The following is an 18,719-nucleotide window of genomic DNA, read 5'->3' as shown; positions in this document are numbered from 1 at the left end:
TTAATTCCACCAGTTCTGCACGGGTTTTTGTCATAGTCCAGCCCTCTAATTAATACCATTAGTATTGGAATTACAATCAAATGGCAACATGAAAGCTTCTTGGGGACATAAAAGCAGTTTTCATGTATTTGATCTAGTAGTGAGGACATGATCAATGTCCAGATCCGAGTCACAGGACTCGGCTTATAGCAGTAGCCACGGCGGTGTGATTTTCATGTTTATGGTTAAAACGGCTTCATATTTAGACAGGGCTTATAGGGTGTTAAAATAGTGTGAGTTCACTCTAACACGAACAGTGCTCACATTGTGAAAGGGCCGTGTACAAGGCGTAGCATCTAGACTCCGCTTAATCCGCCCTCAATAAAGCTGACATAATGATCCTAAGCCGCCTTTCTACAAAATCATTCAGGAATTCAAAAGTTTTCCTTCCCTCTCTCAGATTTGCACATTCTCCGGGGCTCGCCAGATAGACCACCGACTTGAAGTTCGGAGGGACAGTGAGTAGACCAGCTCGACATGCATGTATGCTCAGTGTTACCTGTTTATGTTCACCATTTCACCTTCACTGACACACTTTAATGGGTGCCGATGCGAGCGCTGCAATTACGCACGTTTGCGCACTTTTACGCACCAGTGTTTTGGGGCAAAAGGTGGCTTTTTTATTTTTTATTTATTTTTTATCCTGCATGTACGTATAGTGCAAGTGTCTGTAGTTATGTGTGATACAGGGCGAGGGGTTGTGATGATCTTGTTGCAGGGTCAGGCGTTTGGTTTGTGCGTGTCATCTGGGATTGTGTACGTGCGCATGTGTGAGTGGGTAGGGTAGTTTATGGGATCAAACCTGTCCACTGCGCTGCTATACGAACCTCAGGAGAACTAATTCCAAGTGGCACTTGAATTGGTCCCGTTGGAAAGCTCGGTGGACTGGAAGTAAAGGCTGGTATTTTCATGCTGGTGTTAAAACTAACCTCCTAGCCTACACCCCCACCTCTCTCTCTCTCTCTCTCTCTCTTTGCCTCTTTCTCTCTCTCTCTCTGTCCCTCCCTCCCTCTTCCTCACACACACACACATGCACGCACGACCACAACATTAAGTTGAGAGTGCAGGCTTAGCAGCACTACTCGGAATATGCAAAGCCTCCTACCTGCCTGGGATCCTGGTGCACCAATTTAGGTGATCACCATTCAAGCCAAGGCTGCAGGTATTATCCAGCATTATGTTTTGGAGGAGCCTTGTTTGGGAGTAGCCCTCGCAGGCAATTCGGAAATCACTCCTAGAAGAAGACTAGAGGTGAAATGTAAAACCTGAATGGAGATTGAGGGGGGGGGGGGGCACTGGTAATTCACATTCTTTTACATGGCTTTTGTTTACGTTAAGCATGTAATTAACACCCCCCAAACAAGTTTATTCACCTGCCCTAATTGTGTGTTTATCCGAGGGCTTGCTGAATGTTCTGAGCAGCGGGGGACGAGAGCTCTGAATGCACATGGAGCATTTAGCGTCTTCTCCGTTTACTTACAGCCTAAACCTCCAGACACGACAACACAAACAGCATTTTGCACGCTAAAAACCCTGATAATATGCTGGTCAAGCCGACTGGGACGCCTGCAGATTGCTTTGCACCGACACCTCTCTTCCTGTGTGACCTGATTTCTGTTGATTGGTTGAGTGATTGGTTAATTGTAAAGCACTTTGTCAAACTTTCTTTAGAAAACTTTGACATATATCGAGTTTCTGCTGTTAAAGAAATGTTAGGTTTGCTCCAAACTGTTCTTGCAGCATGCAGTGTCTTCTTAAAAAGTTACCAAACTGGTTAATTGCCAATTAGCAAGTTGTTTTCATTATCAGTCTGTTCCAATAAGGGCAGCAAATAAACAAAGCTGGTGTTACGTCACGTACTAGTGAGAGAGAGAGAGAGAGAAGGGGACCGGATGAGAGAAAGAAAGAAAAAGGTGTTGACTGTAAAAGGTAAGAAGGGAAAGGGAAAGAGATAGAAGGCACGAAAGAAAGGGTCTTGTTTTATTTATTTTTTTTGCTCCCTCGTTGACCCCGGTTTGGCAGAGGCTGGCCAGAAAAGGCAGCACACTCCTCCCTGGCAAAGATAGGAGAGACTCATGTGTGCCGGCTGTGCCATCCTGGATTCATCTCAACAATACACAGCACGGGACTTTGGAGTAATGACGGGTATGTACCAAAAACAAAATTTCCTTTTTCGTTATTCCTTTAAGATAAGTTATTTATACGCATGACCACACGTGCATGCACGCGTTTATTTCCAGGCACATGATGACTTTTAATTATCATTCACATGTCGGGAAATTAGCGAAGTTTTTATTTTAGTGCTGTGGAAATTATTCTTTTTTTTTTTAATTCGTCAAACATATCAGGAATCAGCCTACCTTTTTTTTTCTTTTCGCTCTTGTTTTTTTCCTCCCTGCTCTTCTTCGTCCCCTGCAGAGCTGTGAGCAGAGTCCAGTCCACGGACTGTCACCATTCGAGCTTGGGACTGGGACGTGACACTGGTTCACTGCTATTTCACTGGTCAGTTTGTCCAAGATCAGGATGGAAATCCAACCGCTGCACCTGTAAGGTTTGTCTAAGCAGAGCCGTTTTCCGTCTACGATGTTGCCAAAAAAAGAAATGTTCGGTAAACTACGAAAAATTCGATTTTTCGGACACTTTCTGAAATGATACAGAAAAGCTAACCAGGCCTTTTTTTTAGTTTGAATGAACGGGGAATTACTTTCCCGCAGATCTCTTCTTTTACATCACTAAAGTCCGTTTTTAATTTGGTTTATTTGCCATTTTTATCCACCGAGCCCCGGGGGAGATCTGCGCGTTTGCAGAGCAGATGTGTGATGCAGTCAGGACGGGGCGCACAATCCCCTCCGTCCCATGCTGGCCATTCCAGGGTGCGGAGACTCTCCACTGTCTACACTGTAAAAAGTATCAATCCAAACAAGTCAGTTAATGTCACACTGAGTTTTTGAAAATATGTTTCCTGCTGGAAAGGTGCGAAACGTCTTGCAACGCAATGTGATAATTTCATATTTTTCCATTAGTCTCTGTTTTTTTATGACAAATATGAATCAGAGCAATTTTCTAAATTGTAATGGAGAAATACTGGATATACTGTCTTTGGCTTTACGATGCTAACACGTGTTTCCTGCTGTGCGTAAAATTTGTGGAATCACTTTCTCGCCACTGGCGACCATGTTTGGGGTAAAAGATATAAAAAAAAATAATATTGGAGTATTTAGATATTTTTTGCAGTGCATTCTCCACAGATAAAAAACAATGTCTTGCTGCTGTGGCAACTTTTTTCTCCCCCTTTTAAAACCTTTATGTTCAAATTACGCATGCCGTTTTGTATATGATTTAATAGATCGAAGGACGCCAACCGCCAAAATAATTAAGTCGGTCACGACTTAAAACTGTTAGCACTTTAAATCACAGGTGCAATAGTAGGTCACGCCTTCGTGCACGTTTGTAGAAGCATGCAGCAATTTGATATCAAACAAATAGTATATCAAAGATGATCTGTAAATGTGGCGCCAACTTTTATAGCAACGCTTGTACAAAAACTCTCTCTCTCTCTCTCCTCTCTCTCTCTCTCTCTCTCTCTCTCTCTCTCCCTTTTCTTTTATTGTTTTTATTGTGTGGTCTCATTAGGGGGACTTCCTGGCAGGGCTGGGAGCTTGTATCGGAGCTGTCCAATCAGTGTATTTACACGGGTTGTTAGCGACAGTTAATGAGGGCTCCTCCCCGGGCCGGTAGAGAAAGGCGCCTCAACATTAAGATTTACCTTGTGTCAACTCGTTACTTCTAATGAACCTCCATGCAAAAGCCTCCTCGTACTCAATGGAGCCGTGCGCCCGGATCTTGTGTGTGAGACCCTGGAAGAGTGGAGCTGCGAGCTATCCTCCCTCTCTCTCTCCCCCCTTTTTTCTTCCGCCTCACTCAGGGAGAGTTGCTTTTTCTCTGCAGGTCCGGGCTCCATGATGCATGCATGCATGCATGCCTGTGTGTCCGTGTGTGTGTGTGTGTGTGTGTGAACGTTTGTGTCGAATGAAGGTGGGTGGTGCATTATAGTCTTTCTTTATAGGAATGTGACGTTAGCAGCCCAGGCATAATGGCACAATTACGCATGGGTGTAAATTGGCACATTGTAGCCCGCAGACTGTCTCATCATCTAAAAGTGTGATCAGAGTCCGGACAGGAGAGACACAGGGTGTTCGTGTTTGCGTGCAGGTATCACAAACTTCATATGTCTTCTATTGTTTGGTGAATGAGGCTTGACATGTCAGCTTATTGCCTCTGCAGAAGTAAGTTCATTTATAATCACCCCCTCCTCCTCCCACTAGAGCAAGCGATCTTGCAGCTCAGGCTCTGGCCCCTCCATCCGTCCACCCCTCGTCTGGCCCCCAGTGTGGCTTGTTGAGCCGCATCAGCAACACATCACTGCCCCTCAATTCAGGTACAAACTGGAGGAGTTTGGCGGATCCCTGAAGTGGACTCCCCTCTTACTCTCCTAACCCACAGAGACACCACTTAAAAATCAATTAGGCTCGTCTGGTCTTCTCCCTCCCCGCCAGTCATCATTTCTGAAACAGGTGGCTTCCACCAAAATTTTGGGGAGAGGATTTAAAGTAAAAAAATCCAACTTGGATGCATTATTTAATTTGAACTTTGGTCCAATTATGAATGAGTGGATGCGCCTGCATGCACCTCGGGGTCCTTGTGAATCGATTTTACTGCTCTGATGAGGTCATTTACATATTTTAAGCAGCCCATTATGGCCAGGCCACGCTTTGCCTCTTCTCCAGTTGTGATTTCTTTAATTTCTTAACCAATAATTGTATTGTCTCTTGAGCTGACATGACCTTTTACCTTAAAAATGGTTGCACAATAGTGAGAGAACAGTTGTTGGCACTTTGTCACTTGAGATTATCACTTGACAAAAAAACAGTTTGGGTTTCATACCCTGGAAATACATATAAACTTTGTTGTAAAACTACTTTCATCACATATTTTTTTAATTATTACTCTCTCATGCCTCTTTCATCATCAGTTTAACGGCACAGTCGCCTGGTCCCACCCCCCCTAGTTAAAGAGCTGCAACAATGTGACACGGAGCAGCAGCGCTGGAGGAGGCCGTGTGTGTTCACTCTTCCAGGTAGATGAGTTGATTTGGAGACAGAGGCAGAGAGGGAGAAATAAATATAATGGGTGCAGATCAGATGTATTGCCCCGAGCTTTACATATGATGCTCACCTTCTCAGCTCAGCTACGGTTTATTCCAACATCCAACCCTTGGAGAACTATATTATCTGCATGTGTGGGTCTTAAAAGTGTGAGAGAGAGAGCAGAGCAGAGTTACATCAGCACGAATGATGACAGAATTTCTCCAGGAAAACTGTTTTGGACTTCACTGTCAAGGCTGATTAAGCGCCCCGGCTCTTATATGCAGATAGGAGCTGAGGAGATGGCCCTTAAGCCCGGTGTCACAGGAGCTGACAAGCCGTAATTACTCTGGCTGACATATCGCTCTCAAAGCTTACTAATGTGGGAGATGTGGGTACCGCAGACAGCATGCATACAGTGCAGGCCGCTCAACTCTTTGGCCACGCAGTCCTCTTTAAACCGGGTTCAGATGCTGCTGGGCTGGCCACACGCTCCACAGCTGACCTTTTCCATTTGAACATCTCAGCAGTGAAATAGCCTCTTATTTATAAGTTAGTGATATGGTAGAGGAGAGGAGATCAGACTGTGTGTGAATGAAAACACCACGCTGTGACACTCTACAGTATAGCAATGGTGGAAAGTAACTGAGTACATTTGTTCAAGTGCTGTACTTGACATATTTTACTACATTTACCTGACAGCTGCACTTACTACTTTACACTTTTATTCATATTTTACATATAAATATATCATCAAACTTTAAAAAATAGAAACTATTCAGCAAGTTGTAGTTGTATAAAGTTTCATTCATATTTTACATCACACAATGAGTACTTTTACTTTTCATATTTGCTTTTTCTCAAGTAAATTATCAGTAAAAATTAAGAGAAATGTTTTTAAGTAAGCTGCTGTTATCTTTCCTTGAGGTAAACTTACTATGCTCATCATAGAAAGTAACTAAGTACATTAGTTAAGTAGTGTACTTTTAAGAAACTTTTACTTTACACAAGTGTTTTTATTTTATGCTACTTTATAAATCATCTCAGAGGAAAGTAATGTACTTTTTGCTGCACTATAATTATTTGCTACTAATCCACATATGAATATTTTTGCCTAAAAATATTACACAGTGGTACAAGGTAAACTATTCAACAGCATATAAAGTTGTCGCTTAGTTTCACTTGAAAAAAAAAACTACATTAAAATTGCTCATTGCATGTTAATGCATTTTATTTTTATTAAAATCATGTAAAAGAAAACACACTGGAAAGAGGTGTTCTGTATAATGTGTATTTTGCTGATAATGGAGTATTTTTACACTGTGGCATGGCTGCTTTTATTTAAGTAAATTGGCTGAATGCTTATTTGAGCAGGCTAAACATATTTAAATATTATTAGGAGTCCTAATTTGCTATTGGGGATTTTGACTACTCAACAGATCAGTAGTGGGAGGCCAGAAAGTACCAAAGTCCTCAATTTTGAGGAGTATTTACATGTTATGCTACTTCTACTCCATTGCACATTTTATACTACATTTATTTGACAGAGGCAGATTTTCCATATTAAGCATGTAGAAACTAAAATATAATATAACTGCATTGATTAAACTGTCAAACAGCTTCTTAGAAAGTGAAAACGTGCAGTACATTCTTCTAATAATACTTACACACATACATAAAATGATGGATGATAAACACTTGTAGTATTTCTTGTTGCATTACTTCTTTTGCCTAAATAAAGGATGTGAACACCACTGCTGCCCTCAGTGTTTCAGCACTCATTCATTCACAAACTGAAATCAGGACGCGCTCACACCTGCAGCGGCTGCTTGTCACGATCATTTAACACACAGTACACAACTTCTGTCTCTCTCAGCGGGTAAATGCTTTTCATTACAGCTTGATTTTGTAATCGACTAATGTGAGTGATCTATAGATCCATATCAAGAAAGTGCCCTCCCCCCTCTCCTCCCCTCTCTCCCTCTCTCTGTCTGTATTTGTGTGACTGTGTGAAGGTTACAGTCACCGTGTCACCCACGATCCTGTCATTGTCTCACGTTTTGTTTGTTGCGGTGTTTGCATGGCACGCAATGAACAAAACCGACGTCACTGACTCTCTCTCTCTCTCTCTCTCTCTCTCTCTCTCTCTCTCTCTCTCTCTCTCTCTCCTTCCTTGACTGCAGCTTTTGACATTACTCCACTCGATTGCCCGTTTACCCCCAAGTCAACTCTGAGACAGGCAAGAAGTGTAAAAGAGGTGGGCCATGTCATATCCGCTCAGTGTGCATGGGATTGTTGGCCTGCACGGCTGTGATCATTGTTCAGGAGAACAATCCCTGCGCAGAGCAGAGCAGGAAGGCAGATCAGAAAAAAAGTGGAAGAATAGTTGCAAACAGTTGCACATAGTTTGTCTCTGCAGCAAGTTGTAATATGAGTTTATGTAGTGTTATGTAATCTGTTTTATTATTATTATTATTATAGATAGATGCATGATTCACTTTTACACTTCTATTTGGATCATCATTTTATTAAACTGTTTACCCTGCTGCACTCAAATTATTTAATAGTGGCTTACTTTGCCACATTCAAGGAAACTATCTACTTAGATCCACTTTAAAGAGACTCACTGTTTCTGTCCTTGTCTGTGAAAGTTTATTTCAATGAGCACGAAAAGTTCCAGAGCAATAACTTTATGTGATTTCTAACGTTACTCTATGATAAAAAATAAAATAAAATGCAAATCTCTGACTGAGAAAACCCAAATCCTCGAAAGAGCTTTCTAGAAATATGTGGAAAAATCTATTTATAGACTGTATATGCATTATATATTTAACATACAGTGCATTTATGTTTAGAATCAGTTGCGTTTGTATTGACTTTTTTGCAGCCTACTATTACTTCGTTTCAAATCTTCCATGAAGTTTGAAACTAATTCATTTTAACCACTGAAGGAAGTGTTAGGCGCTAACCTGGATCACTGCTTTTATAAAACCAGCACGTCATGAAGAAATAACATCACTGTTTTGATAATTGATGAACTGCTGAGTAGCTCCATGAATTGGTTGCTAGGCAACAGATTGGCACTCTCAGGTGTGTTTTTAATTGGCATACGTCACAGCGGTTTGGGCTCAGCCAGCCAATCAGAGGTGAGCACATCCTTCAGGTGCCTAACTGGATATTAGCGTACAGGATAATAACGGACGGACGTGGCGGCAGAAGGAGCCGGTTACTCACGGGTGAGCAGCGCCCGTCCGGTCTGATTTATGTCACGATGTCTGCGTTTGGCTCGCCGGATCAATAGCGGAAGTCTGGGAGAGAGAGAGAGAGAGAGAGAGAGAGAGAGAGAGAGAGAGAGGGGTGACGGTGAGCTGAGCTGCAGGTGCAAAGACAGGAAGGGAAAGATGCAACAAGTCAACAGCAGTTTGACCCATGGAGCAAAGATAGACCTATATATTATATTATTACTCTTATAGGTTCATAGAGATTAGAGGATAATAATGTTGCGAAATAATAATAATTATTATTATTATTATTATTAGCCTATAAAAATCACTTTATTTGGGGGAATCCTCCTTTATTGTTCTAACTAAAACTGACACTTACTTTGATCCATTATAATCTAAAAAACTGTCTTCAGTGACATTTTTAAATTTCCATCTGTCCATGTTCAGCCTGTTTCAATGTAGTTTCATCCCGCAGCTTCAGCTGTTCTGATTTCTTCCCTGCGTGTGGTGGTGAGGTATCTCGCCTCCATACAGTGCTGACTGGCTGACAGTATCAGTACTTTGTATCAAGTTAGATACGCTCACTACGCACACCCACTCCCTGCCACTGAAACCATAATGTTTGCGTACACATGGGGCTCATACACACACTGCTGAAAGCATTGAAGCCTGCATGTAACCTGCCATGTCCAGCCTGCACACGCAAATACATAAAAAAACAACAAAGTGATGCTCAGACCACCCAGCAGAACAAACCATACACCTTGACCTACATCCGCCCTGCTATGAGACACAGGGAGATACTTCAGCTTCATTATTGTAAATGTAGCTCATTCATTATTCAGCTCCTGTTTATTAGCGCCTGGTGGCAGATGTCATAGCGTGATAGAGGTGTTTATGTTTGACTGACTTAAGGAGCCATCATCCCGCCTGCTTATCAAACATTCATGTGTGGCAGCTGTAGTTGTGGATCTGTCCTCCATCGTGTCTCCTGTGGACGCTTCACTTCTCATCTGTAAGGGACCTCGACCTTTCCACTCAGTTAACCTCTCATCTTTTAACATCTGAGAAACAGCTTAGCCACTGCGGAGGAAAAAATATCTGGAAGCACATATGGTAAAATGTGTATATATATATAGCTAATAATACAATAATATCTGGTAACACAGAGGGTTAATTAATTAATTAATTAATCAATTAATTCTGGTGTAAGTCATTAAAAGCATTATTATTAAATTTCAACAACAACAACAATAATAATAATAATAAAATAATAATAATAATAATAATAAAATACAATTTTTAACCAAACGAAAAATTACAAATTATACAGATTATGCAGAATATTTGCTCAGATATAAACTCTTACTTTTTCACAGGATACTTATGCTCATGATATAATATTTTTGTTTATAATATTTAACTAACACTGAAGTTATTCTTGATATTTTGCTTGTAATATACCTACCACAATGATCTATATATTTATTTTTATGATTTGTATTTTGTGTTATCCCGAACTTTAGAATGAGTTAAAAACTTTTTCAGGTTATTTTTTTTTGTTTTTAATATGTGTGTTTTTTATTTTATTTTATTTTTATCTGTTCAGTTGAGTTGATATTGGCTGCTAGCCCTGTTCATCCTCACATCAAAAGAGATCAAATAAAAATAATAACAAAAATAGAAGTACCATTTAATATCAGGCAACATGGCTGTTTTTTGAGATCCGCAATATTTTCTCTCCCAGTTGATAGACTGTACAGACCATCCGTCCATGGCTTTTTTTTTTTGTAATTGCCCTGTGAACACGGTGGTTTTCATTCTTTTGACCCCTCCATGAACAGCACGCCGCCGCCCTCGCTGCCCCCCCCTCCACCCCGTCCAAACAGCCTCCACACAATGCAGCGTGTGCGTGTGCGCTCTGCGGTCCGTGGGCTAAATGTCGTGCAGAGGTAATGGGAAGTAGTCGGAAAGAAAGGTCGCGGGTTCACGGCGGGGTTAAAGAGACCCGTCCATGGCTCCTGTTTGCTTTTTTTCCACAACTCCGTTTCCTTCCTACAGGAGGATGTGTCCAGTGTTGCCACCGTCCTCACCCCGCAACAACCCCGCCACCGCACAGACCCTGTTTGTTTTTCTGCGTTTATTAAATCTTCCCCGGCAGGAAAACGACCAATATCACCACGTCACCGGGTGCTGGTGAGTTTAGCACTTTGCATCCCTCCTCGGCTCCCTGAGAAATCTTTTGTGTTTGCACTTGTGAAGTCTGGTGTCTATTTATATCTTCACATGAAGGCTGTCTATTCAAGGCTGTTGCAGCTCATGCAACCTTTTTTTTTTTTTTTTCAAGGTTTCATGTTCAAGAGTTTCATAAATTTTACAGCAAAGCAAAATATCAAATGTCAGTATTTTATTTAAACCCAAAACACAGTGCATGCTACAGACAACAGATTAGTAATCATGAACTATAAAGAGCAACATTTTATAATTCAATTAAGGGTTTCACTTGTGTTCTTTGCCCTTTATTTAAACATGTTCGATCATGAATGTTTGTTTTTTACTCTCATAAAGAAGTCAGTGAACTTCCCAGTGATTAACAAAACCACTTTGCTCCAAGCTTTGATGAATCCACACTATAAACCATATTTAGGCAGCATGACAGTGATGTAAGTTATTTAAAGGAAATGGACATTTTTCATCTTTTCTTAGTAGAGATTATTATTATTATCTCATTAGGGATAACTGCCTGCAGGTCAGGTGGGTTATCCACCAGTTTTAATTGCCACTGCATCGTTGTTCAGGCCTTTAACCATTTCACTGGGTTTTGCTCTAATGTGATGAGAATTATATTATGGAAATTACAATCCTGTAATGTAGATTACTCCTTTAGAAAGCAAAGTAAATCTTAATATAACCACGGCATGGAGTTATCATGTGTATATAAAAATTCACATTTTTACAGGGAGAGAGAAGAGAATGAGGAGACCCTATTCTTCTCTGCCAGGTGACATTCTAATATATCTCCTACTTTATAATACCCCTACTCTATTATATATCTATCTATCTCTATATATATAATTATCACTCTATACTTTTTAATACTATACTATCCTCTCTAATATTTTAGTTATTGTATGATTTATTTGTAATATTTTATTTTTGTATTATTTATTTTATTCATATTTGATAATGTGCAAACGTCTAATGCAACTCTCATATTACAGATTTGTTTAAAGAAGAAAATAAAACTTTGTTTTAAAACCAATTTGGTGTCACTTTTACTTTTAAACTGAAGCGTGGTTGGAAAAATCATGACTGTGGGTAAATGAATAATTGACATGGACACACGTGAAAAAATAATATTTCAAATTTCATCAGGTCTGTGAAATCATATTCATATATATTATAAACTGACGCAGATTTCATTTGTAATGGATGAAAAAGCATTATTTTTTTAAAGTCATGTGATAATTGCTAACATTATGAAAACATTGTGGCAACAACGTGTGTTTCTCTTTTGCTTAATTAAAGCAGTTTGATATACACATTATATGATCACAACCAGAACACAACAATATGTTGACACAGGAATTCAAAAACATGCACACAAAAAAAATCTTTAAGAAATCTGGAACAAACTTGAAGTATTACACAACTCTGCCTTGTGTTTATATACTACTAATCTGCAAAAAGATTAAATATGTTTTGCTCTGACTGGTGTTATATGGTTTCCTACATGGCGGATGAACCCTGGGATGACGCGCCTGAGAGGACAACAACATATGAATGAAGGAAGCAAGACAAAATTACCACACTCAGTCCTTTCAGTCGGGGAATAAAAGATGGAAAAAGGTGGATGTACAACAGAGAAAGAAAAGAAAAAGGGATAGAAAAGGTGATGAGAAAGCAAGAGAGAATGGAGAAGTCATATATCCTCAAAGCAGGTGATTGAGATTCACCTGACGGAGACAAAACAAAAACAGAAGGAGGGAGCAACAGAGGTACAGTGCGGCTTTGCATTGGCATGGAGACGGCCTGTTTTTGTGTCTCTCATCCTCTCCCTTTCTCTTTGTGTCCATACAGACACATCTATACTGGAGACAGGGGAGAGAGGGGGAAAGATTTTGGTCGTCTGCCTATCTCCTCCTCACCATGGCGCCCCTGAGACCAAGCAAGCAAGGAGAGAACACAGACACACACACTTTTAGCCGCCACAGAGGAGAACAGCTTGGCTCTGTGTTACACTGAAAACCCCACTTTCCCCTCAATCAGACAGACAGGTAGACAGCTGGGTGTTACGCTAAATCCCTTCCCCCATGTGTCCCTTCCTAACAAGGGCTCCGCTCTTACTGTCACTTCTCTCTTTCTGCTGCTCTCTTTATTCCATGCCTCGTGCTTAAAAAGCGAGAGAAGGGAGTCAGCTTTGGGAAATATACTAACTATGATATGATTGTAAAGCACAGTAGTTTATGAATAGTTTAGAGGAGGTGTCACGGTTTAAAACTGCAAGATTAGTCAGCAGAAACAACCGTTTAAAGATGCTGAAAATGAAGCGTTATCTGTCCCTCTCTTGTCTCTCTCCACCCTGACCCCAAGTTCACTCCTTCTAAGCACCACTTCACCCCCAAGCCCACATTTAGTGCGTGTGTGTGTGTGTGTGTGTGTAGGCTGAGAGTGTTTTGGTTTCCTGTGTGTGTGATAGAGAGAGATGAGAGAGGATGATGGTCAGGCTTGGCCTACTGACTCATCCACAGAGAGAACTGTGTTGATACAGGAATGAAGCCATCACACACTTAGAGAGAACTGTGTTGATACAGGAATGAAGCCATCACACACTTACGCACACACATACACACACACTCACACACTTACGCACACACATACACACACACTCACACACAAGCTGACAGCCTTTTCCCATCAGTCTTTTGTTGTGCTTGCCAGTGATGATGATCTCACCACATAGCAGGACTAAGCCTCAATAGTCATCCAGTCAGTCAGTTTGGCAGGCAGACAGGCAGCCAGTCAATATGCCCATCAGTCATCCAGCCAGACAGTCAGTTAGTAGCATCCACTTACCAAAACAGTAAGTTATTGAGTCAGCTGGGCAGGTAGCTATCAAATGTGACGAATACATTTACACAAGTACTCCACTTAAGTGTCATTTTATGGCGTTTTACTTAAGTATTTCTACTCGACTACATTTACATCACAGCTGGAGTTTAGTTACTTATCTTTTTCAGCTGAAACAACAATACAAAAAAAAAAGCTGTGTGTAGTTCAGATGTCCAAGAACAAGTTTCAAATAATGTCATTTCCACATACAATAATAATAATAAATATAAATGAATGTGTAGTACTTTTTTCTTGCTTCCTGCCCCATTATTCATCTCTTTGTTGGGAACCACTTGCTGTTTATATGTATCAGTAACTAATAATGTCATAACATTAGTTATAAGGGACTTTTTTTTCATAAAAAGTAGTTTTAAGTAAATTTAGCTGATTCATACTTATGTATTTTTACTTAAATTCAGGACTTTTGCTATATTGTTGATACTTTTACAATAAGCACCAGTGTGTACTGGACCTAGTTGAATACCCCTCGCCTTGTGTAGGAGAACCTAACATGGGCGTAAAACTGTGGGGAAATGCAAAAGGTCCTACCTAGAGCCAGTGTTTGGTTTGTCCCTTCTGGGCACCTGTAAAAACATGGCACACTCTGTGGAAGAGGACCCACTCCCTCTATAGATATCATCATTGTAAGTAAACATACTTATGAATATTATACTCAATTTTCTGTCAGTATCTTTTGGAAAGGATCTGAGACTTCTTCCATCACTGCATCCCAGCTGTAGTTAGTAGTTTGGATTCGGTGGTGATCACTTCAGCCCTAAAATATCTTCTCTCCTCCTCGACTCTACTACAGTTCTTCTCCGAGGAAGCAATGTGGCTCAGATGTGAAAGATTCAAAATAACTATTATTTTCCTTAGAACTCATCTCAATTCTGTCTTTGAAAATCAAGTGAGAAACCCTGCCGTATAAAGTCAGATACAGCCGCATCAAGTCAATAAACTTAACTGTTAGCGAAAAGAGAATCCAAGAATTCAAGTCCAGGCAAGATTCAGAACAACTATCCACCCTTTCATTTCCAGCAGATTGAGCTTAAACAGTCTTTTCTCAGGTCTCCCCCAAAAGCCTCCGAGGCTGCAGCTGATCCTAACAAAGACGAAGAAAAACTGAACGTGCGCAGTTTGAAATAAACCACTGCTTGTGTGGCAGCATGGATAAAAACCAAAAAACACAGTTTTCAACTTTTATGATATTCAACCTCTTGGTCTCTCAGGTCATCGCGTAGCAAAGCAAAACACAGAGAGGCAGAATTCACTTAAACTGCACAGAACTGGTACACACTCCCAGGAGTTAGAAGATTTGACCCGACTGTGATGAAAAGCAATTGTGTTATCTCACCATTATCTATATCACATCCCCAAACTCACTCCTATTTGTTTGTTTTCATCCTTTAATTAGTTCAGTTAAATCTGTTTATTTGCTTATATCCTTATAATGAATTTAAAGCTACTGTATTTTATTTGATGTGTGTGTATGAGTTATGTAAACCACTCTGAATTGTCTTTGTGTATGAAATGTGCCGTATAAATAAACATTACTTGTGTTGCCTTCAAGTAGACAATTCGGTGCTTTATTTTATTTCTTTAAAAATTAAGTAAATCATAAAAATCCTGACATACGTCAGTAGAAAGAGGGTTAACTTAGACTGTGTTGGCTCAAACTAATACACAGTCTGGAAAGACCCAATGTGTTTCACATAATACGATGGCACAGATGTAGATTTGGATGGGAAACATCTCCACAGTGGTTTTGATGTTTTGAGGATGGAGAGAATAAGTCACCACGAAATAATCAGCACGTGAGCCATTAGTTTAAATCCATACGCTTTTGTTATTTTTAACTAGTCACCAGTTCAGTTCCTAAAAACAAAAATATTCCTTCCTATTTTCCATTCACAGCCGTCAGATAAGTGTGTATCAACTGTCAGGAGAGATTAAAGGAAAGAAACAGTGTCCATTGTTGCCATCCGTAAAAAGACACCCTGAACACAAAATAGAAACCCGAGAAAGAGAATAATGTGGTTTAATCAATTGTTTACAAGATAGAAGCTGTGTCGTTACCTCTTTAACACTACCTGTCTGATTGAGTTTCACTTCCCCCAGGCTTTCCCACAACCCAAGTTTGAAAAAAAAAAAAAAAAGAGCGAGCAGACTAAAATAAAAAAGCAGATTTATTAATTTATTTAGTTATTTAAAAAGGAGAGTCTGGCGTTGATATGCAAGCGGTGTGCCTGATGAGCATGAACAAAACAGAGCGCTGGAGTTTGAATATTCTAAGAACAACTGTATCCGTTGTTGTGTTAATCCTAAATGAAATATGTATTCAGTAAAAGGATTAGGGCGTCCAGTGTCATAAAAGAAACCACTTACCAGCACCAAAGGTAATTTGTAACCTTAGCAACTGCTTGTGGAAATGAATGGGGGATTAGGATTGGCTGCAGCGTTGTCCTCATGCAATAAAGAAAAACGACCTACACACACTTAGACACACACACACACACACACACTACAGTATTTGTTAATACTAAATTCAAGCATACTGAGCACATATGCAGGCATAAAAGCGTTGGAAAAGTTGGGCACGGGCACAAAAGGAGGTTTCATACATAATATTCAAGTTAAAAAAAAGTGAAACAAGAGCGAGGAAAACAACAGGATTAAGGATTGTATGAGTGGAAGAGAAGCACAACAAGAAGTTGGAAAATTTTTAAATTTCTATTTTTCCAGTTTATCTGTTAATTCTTTACCGCCAAAGAAAAGACCCTGAGCAACAGGTCAGAGGATTTGCTACCAGTCTTATAATGGTAGAACTGAAGCATTGTAAGCAGGGTGGTGCCTTAGGATAAAGCACTCCTAACACATTTTCAGCTGGGGACTAATAACCATAACCGGTTTGCTTTGTCTGGACATATTTAAGACAACTGTCTAAAAAGGTGTTGATGCATCTGTGTGCGTGTGTGTGCATGTGCCTTGTGTAACAGTTCTCATGAAGGCGTCAACCATACCTGCCGGTTCTCACATTACACTTAATTATGTCGACTGTTTCTTGAACAGACAAGGTGTGTGTGTGTGTGTGTGTGTGTGTGTGTGCATGCACTTATATGTACATACATAGGCAGACAGGCCGACCGAAACATACCGTGAATATAGCTTGAAATATAGCTGGAAGGGTACACAAAGACAGACGCGCAGATGAGGAGATAAGGTCAACGAGGAGGTTAGAAAGAAAAAGGAAGCCAGGGAAGGATTATGTTCTAAATAGCCACTTCTGTCTGGTTGCACTACCTTGTTGGAGACATCTCAAATAGCTAATTGCTTAATCATGTGTAAGTGACAATAGCCCAACCTTGTTCTCATCTATTTTCTTTCTCTCTGCCTTAATCCCTCTGTCGATTAGTGCGTTGCCTCGCTGCACATATGTGCATTTGTTTTTCACTCTCTCTCCATGTGACTCATCATCATCTTCCTTATCTTACTTCATACCTTCTTACTTTCTGTCACTCCCTCCATGAGTCCGGGGAAGCTATTAAAGCGGTGGCAAATGGCTTCTTGGGTGACATTTGCTGACATTCAAGGAAGTGCATTTATCAGTGTACTACAGTTCACCTTGGTGAATGAAATCCATTTGTGCCGGTGAGATGGCCTGGTGGCCTCTCTCTCTCTCTCCCTCTTTCTCACTTTCTCTCTCTCTCCCTCCCTCCCTCCATCCATCCATGTCCCTAAATGGATGCCCAGTGTACGGGGAAATGGCAAGGTGGCGCACGGCTTCGCAGCTGCTCTCAAATGTCATGCTGAAGAAAAAATCTTTAATGGGCTAAGTGTAGCCTTTCCAGCCCTAACTTGTCAGGTAATCAGAAATCTCTCTCTCTCACTCTCTCTGTCTTTTTCCCTCACCCACCTTTTTCTCGTTCCTCAGCTCCCCAGGGCCATGACACGTCGCTAATTACCTGTTATACCAATCGGAGAAAGGGATGGCATGAAAGAGGAAGACTGCTTTTAAAAGACGGGGGGGTATATCTAATCCTCCTCCTCATCGCCTTCATTCAGGCAGGCTGCATATTTTTAGCCTGGTTATGATTATTTATTTTTATTTCATTTTTAGCCAAGGCATAACTCCATGTCACTGAAGTCACATGGAACATTACACCTCTTTTTATAAGTGGGTGATTTTCATGTAAGTGAAGGGATTTCTTTCAGGAACCCGTGTTAACCTGTTACGAATTGTCACTGTCTCTCTCAGGAGGGTTAGAACACACAACTTTACCTGTATTTACCATGACCAAATGTTTTTAGAACACATACTGCATGAAAACACTCTTTTAAACAAGGTGTTAAGAAGATACAAATGAGTCAAATCGCTATGTGTAACATGAAGTGTCGCTTAAAGTGGCAAACGTGCAGATCATATTCATCTTTCATTGTTTTTGTTTGACGGCTGCAACTTAGCAGGCAGCTCAACTTTATGTTTATCTACTCAGCCATATAATTGCAGGAGGACATATTAGCATATTATAAAAGGCTGGGTGGCCTGAAAACACAAATTAATACTTATTTCATCTGCTGGATGTACTGTAAACGTGTTCGCCATATCAGCTATAGGGTGATAAGTCAGTGACGTGTTTATGGCTTGTTGCACTCAATAGACCTTTTTCCACAGCAGCTATTTTGACTTGAAATAGTAGAGTGAACTCAGGTGTCACCACTCATACTAATTAGGTTCAGGTTCTATTCAGGTTAATCGGCATTTTAATCTGCATTTTTGGCTCGCTGGAAAGTCTCTGCTGCAATAAGTGGAATCCAACCTTGATCAGTATCACTGGAAACACCTACGTTGTGTTGTGTGTTATATCTGTTGTGCACCTTAAAAAAAAGTTCAGGTTCAGGTTGGGTCCAGTTTTACTTAGTTGTCATTGAAGATTACAACTGAGCAACAAATTAGTAACTGGGCCTTGAGTTTAGTTTTTTCTTATTTATTTATTTTAGCAAATTCATTTTGTTTAACCTTGGTTGATATTTTACTTATCAGTATTTTCATGGAGATTACCAGCTAGAGTTAAACCAAAGTCACTTAGAGGTTTTAACATTTGCAGTAAACACCACATCATCATCATTAATGAAATAAATCTTGCAGATAACTTGTGGTTTAGAATGATATCCCAGCTAAATGACAATCATAGATAGCATA

At 40.3% G+C, this 18,719-nt stretch overlaps 1 long non-coding RNA gene across 1 annotated transcript; it reads left to right on the top strand.

The window, feature by feature from the left end:
* Nucleotides 1–1,347: 1,347 nt before the first annotated feature.
* LOC109136744 (uncharacterized) lies at nucleotides 1,348–13,194 on the top strand. The gene is made up of 4 exons (XR_002041474.2): nucleotides 1,348–2,184; nucleotides 2,458–2,590; nucleotides 10,469–10,603; nucleotides 12,488–13,194. It is a non-coding gene; the product is annotated as an uncharacterized LOC109136744 (long non-coding RNA).
* The last annotated feature ends 5,525 nt before the right edge of the window (nucleotides 13,195–18,719 follow it).

This window comes from Larimichthys crocea, chromosome III (assembly GCF_000972845.2).
Source record: "Larimichthys crocea isolate SSNF chromosome III, L_crocea_2.0, whole genome shotgun sequence".
NCBI lineage: Eukaryota > Metazoa > Chordata > Actinopteri > Sciaenidae > Larimichthys > Larimichthys crocea.
Note: the sequence above shows the minus strand (reverse complement) of the source record. Positions and strands in the feature narration are given on the sequence as shown.